Consider the following 8,164-nt stretch of genomic DNA (forward strand, 5'->3'; position numbering starts at 1 on the left):
CTGAAGTCAGGAGGACCTGAGTTCAAATCCAATCTCAGACACATAACACTCACTAGCTGTGTGACTCTGGCTTAACTGCCTCACTAAAAAAAAAATAAAAATAAATTGCCCCCCACCAACAAAAACAAAGAAAAATCCAATAGGGTCCTGACATCCCTCACCTCTGGTCTTGAAGCTACTTAAGGCTAGATAGAGAAGGTATGGGGGTTAGCAGAAAGGAATCTGTGTCTGCCCTTGACTTCCAACCCAAGACAGTTCTCTTTTGGAAGGATGATGTGAATCCCTGAGTCTGTAAAGACTAGGCCTCTCCTTTCATCTGTCAGAGTAAAGAATGCCCAAATAGGTCAAAATGGCTTCTGTACCTGACCTGGTAGATTACGAAGTGTGGAGGACCTGGGAGATCATACATACAATGTCTAGGAGAGAAGTCCTGAGACAGTGAACAGTGTAAGAAAAAAAAATAGTACAGAATGAGGGAAGACTGAACCCTTACTGAAGCCCTGACATTTTAGGCAGTGGGGTGATGGGTGGGGTGTTTGTTATATCACTAATATAGGCAACAATGAGCATTTATTAAATACTTGCTAAGTGCTGGGGATGCAAAGGCAAAAAAAAAAGTCCCGCCTGGAAAGATTTTGCTTGCTTTTTAATGAGACAGATAAAATGTAAATAAGTAGTAGCTACACACAAGATAGGTAGGTAGAAAGCACTCTGAGAGGTAAAGGCATTAGCAGCTGAAGGGACCAAGAAAGGCCTTCTGGGGTAAGTAGAATTTGAACGTGTGCCTTATACATTCCAGGCCTTGGAAGCTACTTGTACAAAGGGAAAGGGGATGGGCTGTGGTGTTGGAGTAACTACAAGTCTGCCAGTGTTACAAGAATGTAAGTAGAGGGACAGCTAGGTGTTGCAGTGGATAGCGCACCGGCCCTGAAGTCAGGAGGACCCAAGTTCAAATCCGGCCTCAGACCAAACACTTTACACTAGCTGTGTGACCCTTAAAAAATGTGACCATTTAACCCCAATTGCCTAAAAATGAAAAAAAAAAAAGAATGTAAGTAGAGAGCAGATGAGAAGACTGGGAAAGGAGGAAGGTGCCCAACACTGGAGTTTATAATTATCCCTGCCAGTAATAGGGAGCCACTGGATTTCGATAAGTAGGGCCATAAGGTGGTCAAATCCATACTTTAGAAAAATCACATTGGCAACTTGAATGGACTGGAGTGAGGAGAGATTTGAGGGGAGACCAGTTAATAGGCTACTAAAAAGGTCCAGGTGAGAAGTCATCAGGACTTCTGTCCATACCTGGACTACAGTAGCAGTTGTGTGAGTGGGGAAAAGGGGACTATAAGATATGAAGGTAAAAACAAGACTTGGCAAGAGATTGGATATGTGGGGGTGAGAATTTAAGATGACATCCAGGTGAGGGAAAATAGGTGTCCTTGATAGTAACAGGAGTCAAGGAGGAGTGAGTTTGGGGGAAAGGTAGTGAGTTCTGTTTTAGATATGTTTAGTTTGAGAAGGCTATAGTACATACAAGTCAACATGTACAAAATAAGTGATATATAGATCTGGTAAGTCGCCTGTATAGAGATGATAAACCTATGAGGGCTGATGAGATTACCAAATGAGATAGTCTAGGGGAAAAAGAGGGCCAAGGACAGAGCCTTGAAGGACCTCCACAATTAACAGGCATGGCATAGATATTACTAGATCCAGCTACTGTTAACCACAACAACCATAAACCAACAGGAATACCTATCCATCTGTGTTCCTCCTTCCTCTCTAAAAGCCTCATCCATCTGCTAGAGTTTATGCTCCTTGTCACAGGAAGCAGATGGGAACTCTGGCATGGATTGGCAGTGTCATTAAGAAGGGTGTGAAGGGCCAAGAGACAGAATGAGGGATGGCTCCAGGAACTAGCAGGAGGACATTTTTGAAGGTGCATTTCAGTGATGAACTCATATCCCTGGACTCTTCAACACCTGCTGGGTCATTCATCATTCCCACCTCCTCTGGTTTCCCACTGCCCAGGCCAACAGGACTCCTCTTCCCATAATTTCATCAGCCCTATCTAGTTCTGCCCCTAAACCTGGCCTAATACCACCACTACCCAGCTGTGTCCCACCATAGGCCCTTCCACTCAGACCTGGTACTATCTATTTACAAAGCAGGGAAAATATTCTAGGCCAATGATTCTCAGAGTTTTTGGTCTCAGGACTCTTTTACACTTAAAAATTACTGAGGACCACCCCCGCTAAGAGTTTTTATTTATGTGGGTTATATCTAGCATATTTACCACATTTGAAATTGAAACATCTTATTATTATAAATTAGTATTAATTCAGTATTGACCTCTCAGACCCCCTGAAAGGGTCTTGAGGACCCCCCAGGGGTTCCCAGACCACATAGGAATCACTGCCTATCTAGGAATGTGCCTTTAGACTCCTCCAAATCAGAAGAGTATTAATGCTGTGTCTCTAATAAACACAAATAAAAAGCTGTCCCTCCAATACAAATGGATGAACCCCACCAAGGAAAGTGGCTTGAGATGCCCCAAGCCTGTTCATTTGACTTTCTTTCTGGTAGGGGGACAGTCAGGTCTCTAGGACCCTGGCCCAAGGGACTGTGCACTCCTAACAGGATCACTTATGTTATGGGCAGTGATCTTGGATCCCTGACCTCACTCCCCAGATTCTTTATGTCTTAGGAAACAGATAATACCTAGATAAATGCCTCATGGCTGTTAAGCACCAACTAGATGACCTGGCCTAAGAGGGGCAAAGACCTAAGTTGGGTAGAGCAGGTATGGAAAATTAAGTAAGGATTAAAAGGTAAACTTCCCCTCCCTCAACCTCTTCTTTAAAGTAGAGGGAAAGTACTAATTAGGATGTTGCACTGACTCTGAACATAGTTATCTTTTCCTTGTTGGACTTTAGTTTTCCACCACTGTGGATTGGACCAAAGTTCTCCTAGCTCTAAGGTCTTTTTTTTCCTTTCTTTTTTTCTCTTTTTTTGGTGAGGCAATTGGGGTTAAGTGACTTGCCCAGGGTCACATAGCTAGTAAGTGTCATGTGTTTGAGACTGGATTTGAACTCATGTCCTCCTCACTTCAAGGCCAGAGCTCTATCCACTGCGCCACCTAGATGCTCCCCTTTCTTTTTTAAGACCTGTTTTTAATGGGAAAACTTCAGGGCAACAGAAGAAAGAAGGGCTAATGGGGTAATTATGGACTTGAGCCCTCTAGATGCTTGACTAGGGCATACCTGGTCCTCTTGGATGACCTTACTCCTATTCCCAAAGAGATATAAGAATTAATAAATTCTTTAATATTCTAGTATTTAATTTAATATTATTTAATATATTCTTTAATATAAGAATGTGAAAGCACAGCTCTAAGAACAGTACCAGTGTACCATCCTATGTTCCTGCCCCAAATGTTTCCACATGAATCCAGAAGGGAGTCCGGGATCAGATTGTTTGATTCCTCTTTCTCCCAATCTTATTTCCTATGTGTCTTCCAGGCAGACACAAACACTGAAAAGGATGGAGGGACTTGCCTCTCAGCTCATTATTGCTGCCCCCATACCTATTGACATATCCACCCTTGACCCCATAGTCTTTAAGCTCTGGGGGCTCCCTTAGGCCCTATCTTTGGGAGAAACAAGCTATTCCATGTTTATCTTGTATCGTTTCAAGGCCTTCTTTGGTGTGGACAGATAGACCGTGCAGATAGTCTGAGGCCCTGCATAATCCACCAGCTGCTGTGCATTTCCCACAAATTATCTTATATTTTTCTTATATAAACTCATATTAGATATTGTTGCCTCCAAAAAGAGATTATTTTCTTTGGATACCAGTGTCTAGCATAGTACCTGACACATAATAATAATGATAGCTAGCATCCACATAGCACTTTAAGGTTTTCAAGGTGCTTTATAATTATTAGCTGATTTGACCCTCACGATAACCCCAGGAGGCAAGTGCTATTATTAGCCCTATTTTACAGATGAGGAAACTGAGGCAGGTAGTGTTGAATAGCCCAGAGTCACAAAGTGTTTGAGGCAGCATCTGAACTCAAGTCTTCCTGATTAGATTTGAACACAGGTCTTCCTAACTCTTCGTCTACTGCCCTATCTACTGCCCATCTAGCCGCTTAGTAAACAATAAATACATTTTAACTGACTGCATCATTGAGATTGCATCACTTACAATGTTTTTCATAGCTTTTCCTCCCCTAATTTGCCTATTCAACCAACAAACAGTTATTGCCTAGGAGGTGTTTAAAAAACCCCATCAGACCCAACCATCCCAAGCTATTGACCTATATTTCTTTCCCTTCTCAGTTAAACTCCTGGAAAAAGCTGTCTATGCCAGTTACCTCCATTTCCTCTCCTCTCCTTCCAAAACTCTTTGCAATCCACCTTCAAACCTGCTCTCTCCAAAGCTATTGATATTAATTACAAAATTTGATGTTTTTTTTCTCAGTCTACATCCTTTTCTACTGCACTTGACATTTCTGACTACCCTTCCTTGCCAGATATTCTCTCCTCTCTGGGTTTTCATGATGCTGCCCTCTCTTGGTTCTCTTCCTGTCACCTCTGCCTCTTACCTAGGAATATCCCTCTAAGGCTGTCTCAGACCCTCTTCTCTTCTCGTTACACAAGAGGATCTCAAATAATTATTAAGAGGGAAAAGGCAATGTTTGGTAAATACATATTATCCCACTGAAGTATTCTAGAAGTTTCCAGATTTACAACCAATGAAATTACATTTTTTGGTGGACCCTTGGAGAAGTAAAATTAATTAATCTATGTACACATGCATGGTAAACTCAAGAATTTATTTCCTTTTGTATTGAAAAGAAGGTACAGGAAGGTTTACTGAAAAGCCAAAGGGTATAGGAAGGGAACAGGAACTGAAGGCTGGAAAGCCCTTCTCTATATATTCTCTTTGTGACCTCAATAGATCCAATGAGTCTAATTATCTATGTAGGTAAACTGAAGATGCACATATCCAGCCTCAGTCTCTTCCCTGAGCTCCAGTCCCATATTACCAGCTATCTCTTGGACATTCTAAACTAGATGTCCTAGAAACTCAAACTCATGTCTAAAGGAGATGTTTTCCCAGCTCTCATCCAAACCTCCTATTTCTGTCTAAGGATATCAGTGTTCTTCAGATAAACTCAACATTATTTGGGACTCACCATTCTTGTTCAACTCACATACACAATCAGTTGCCAAATCTTGCCATTTCTCCCTCTACCATATACCTAGAATCCTATCTCCTCTCTTCTCAACTAGCCACCACCTTAGTTCAGGACCACAGCCTAATTCATCTCTCCCCACTCCAATCCATGCTCCACACAGCAGCCAAAGTGATTTTCCTTAATCCTAAATCTGATCATGTCATGCCTCTACTCAATAAATTCCAGTGATTCCCTATTTATCCTAAATCAAACAAATTCCTTTGTGGTGCTTTTAAAGCCCTTCACAACCTGGCTCTAACTTATCTTTCCAGTCTCATTGTACATCACTTCTGCACTCTGAAATCCAGTCAAACCGGTCTTCTTTGATTCTCACACCATCTCTCATCTGTCTTTGCACTGCCTTTTGAGATAAAACTCAAACACCATATTCCAAATGAAGCCTTTCCTGATCCCATCAACTGCTACTGCCTTCCTTCCCTTTGTATTTACTTACTTTTAATTTTTATTCTTTCTCTTTCTATATACACATTTATTGCCTTTCTCTTTAGAATGTAAGTTCCTTAAGATTTGGGATTGTTTCATTCTTTGTTACTAAATCTTCAACACATTGCACAGTGCCTGGAACATAATAACAGAGCTTTAAGGTTTGAAAGATTTGCTCAACAAGTGGATTAAAGATCCAGGGAGAAGACAAACCTCAACCCTAAGTGTCCTCTGCTGTCCTAAAAGATGATGTGGTCTCCTTGGGAGAAAAGGTAGGAAAGTTTCTTCAGGGGAGGATTTAGGTAATACACTGTCCCTGGGGAGACCTCCAAGACCCTTTTCATCCTTTTTACCCCAAGGTACAAATGTTAAAGAGCCCTAGAACTCTTTGATCGAGAAAACGGGATTTAGAGATAGAAGGGACCTCCTTATTTTAAATATGAAAAATCTTGGGTTTTGAGAAGGAAACTCAAGATCACAGTTAGGTTCTGAATCCTAGGCCCCTGACTCCAAACTAGCATTCTTTTGACTACCTCAAGCATTTGAGTGGACCCTGAATCCTTCTGATCTGAAGGTGTGAGGGGCTGTCAGCTTAGGCCTCTCAGTCCCCAGCCTTCCAAGGGGAGCCCCCCAACAGTGATCATACAGTGGGCCAGTCCCTCCCTAAGAAGAGCCTCATCTGCTGACCCTAGTCCCATGCCCATGCCCTGAAGGCTGAGGACTCTGAGGTTAGACAACAAGAGGCAGAAAGAAAGGATATCCTTGGCTGAAAGCTTATCAGGGGTAGGGGGTGGTCCCAAGAGGCCCAGGGTCTCTAGGGCCTGCATCCCCACCAAGCTGGCCAGCCCCCTGGCTGTGAGCCCAGCCACAGTCACCCTGAGCTCCCGAAGTCTGGGCAGGAAGCGTCCTATGGCCTGCAGGGCCCCATCAGCAGGCACGAGCATCCACACAGCTCGAGGCGCCGGAGGTGACCGAGCCCAGGCAGGGCGTCTCGAAGCCCCTGCTGGGTCACCATGTAGGTGACCCTCAGCACCAGGGAGCACAGAGCCCCTTGCCGAGACAGGGCCCGTAGCTGCGAATCTGAGAAGGCCGGGATCCCGTCCAGCACCAGGTGCTCGAGATGGGGCAGACTTGGGGGCCACTCCCCGGCGGAAACCAGGCCCGGGGGAGCTCACACGACTGCAGTTCCACCCTCAGCATTCTACATTAGCGGCCACTCCAGCCACCCCTAAGTCGTCACCATCGCAACCCCGGCAGACGCTTCCGCTTCCCGGCGGCCGTAAAGCGCAGACAAGTGGTGTCGTAGTAGGCAGGAGCTAGGGAGACTAGGGGCGTCCTGGGTGAGGGCCAGGCCTGAGGGTGGGGCCGCGGGTGTCTACAGTGAGGACCAGGGGCGGTCCGGGGAAGCCGAGGGTGTCTGGTGCCGAGGCTGGGTGATGGGCAGGCTGGGGATGTCCTGGCTCAGGAGCTGCACGGGGAGGTTGGGGACGGCCAGATTTAGGGCAGAGGCTGACCAGGTGGCTGCGGGTGGCCGGGCACAGAGGAGGGGCAGGGGCGGACTGGAGGAAATGACCCCATCCCACACTGATTAGATCCTTTGTGGTCCCCAGAGCCATGATCGAGGCTGCTGTAATGATCGGCTGGGCAAGAAGGTCAGTGTGAAGTGCAAGTATCCTATTGGTGGGAAGGCGGAGGGGGGTGGGGCGGGGGATGGGCATGGGCAGGGCTCGCCTACTCCCCTCTTTCTTTTTGCCTTGACATATGCCCCAGCACCACGCCTCAATAGGAGACCTGAAGAAACTGATTGCTGCACAGACAGGCACCCGTTGGAACAAGATTGTTCTGAAGAAATGGTGAGTGCGGGCAGGACTGACTCAGGTGTGCTAGATCTAAGCTGCCCTCCAGGTGGGCAGCAGTGTTGGGCTCTGGAGCCAGACCATGCCATAATCCCCATCCCTGGAAATCGGAAGATGATGGGGCTGCCCTGGCATTGCTAAGGAGGCTTGAGAGTGGGGAGCCTCTTGCAGAACTAATCTCTCCATCCCAGGTACACAATCTTCAAGGACCATGTGACTCTAGGGGACTGTATCCTTTATTTGACAACTCTGAAGGGACTCTAGCTTTTTGAGGAGTTATCTGTGCAAATCCTATCCCTATCTCCCCCAACACTGCTGATCTATCCTTTGAAGAACACAAAGCGCTTAACTCGGGGTGGGGGGATTAGGAGGATTGCTTAGGAGAGAGCCTGGGGATGCTTGGGTGGGGGGAGTGGGTTAGTAAGGCCAACAGTCCAGCCGTTCAGATTCTCTGACTTATACTCTCAGATGAGATCCACGATGGAATGAACTTGGAGCTTTATTACCAATAAGGGTAGCAACACCCCATCCCCCAAATCTGCACCTCTCTTCCCTTTTTAAAAGCTAATAAAATAACTTCAATGATGGTGCTGCTGTGTGTTTTGGTCATGAATTCTGG

The 8,164-nt window shown here is 45.5% G+C and overlaps 1 long non-coding RNA gene and 1 pseudogene across 2 annotated transcripts; one reads left to right on the plus strand and one right to left on the minus strand.

Moving 5' to 3' along the window:
* Nucleotides 1-3,393: 3,393 nt before the first annotated feature.
* Nucleotides 3,394-7,338, minus strand: LOC110214265 (F-box/LRR-repeat protein 12 pseudogene; annotated as a pseudogene).
* On the plus strand, nt 5,938-8,134 carry LOC110214147 (uncharacterized). 2 transcript variants are annotated; one of them, XR_013486381.1, is made up of 5 exons: nt 5,938-5,961; nt 7,300-7,341; nt 7,460-7,542; nt 7,737-7,774; nt 8,014-8,134. It is a non-coding gene; the product is annotated as an uncharacterized LOC110214147 (long non-coding RNA). The 2 variants fall into 2 exon arrangements; XR_013486382.1 differs by having other exon boundaries at nt 5,941-5,961; nt 7,300-7,358.
* Nucleotides 8,135-8,164: the final 30 nt, after the last annotated feature.

Source organism: Phascolarctos cinereus, unplaced genomic scaffold (genome assembly GCF_003287225.1).
Source record: "Phascolarctos cinereus isolate Bilbo 61053 unplaced genomic scaffold, phaCin_HiC Scaffold_4;HRSCAF=312, whole genome shotgun sequence".
NCBI lineage: Eukaryota > Metazoa > Chordata > Mammalia > Diprotodontia > Phascolarctidae > Phascolarctos > Phascolarctos cinereus.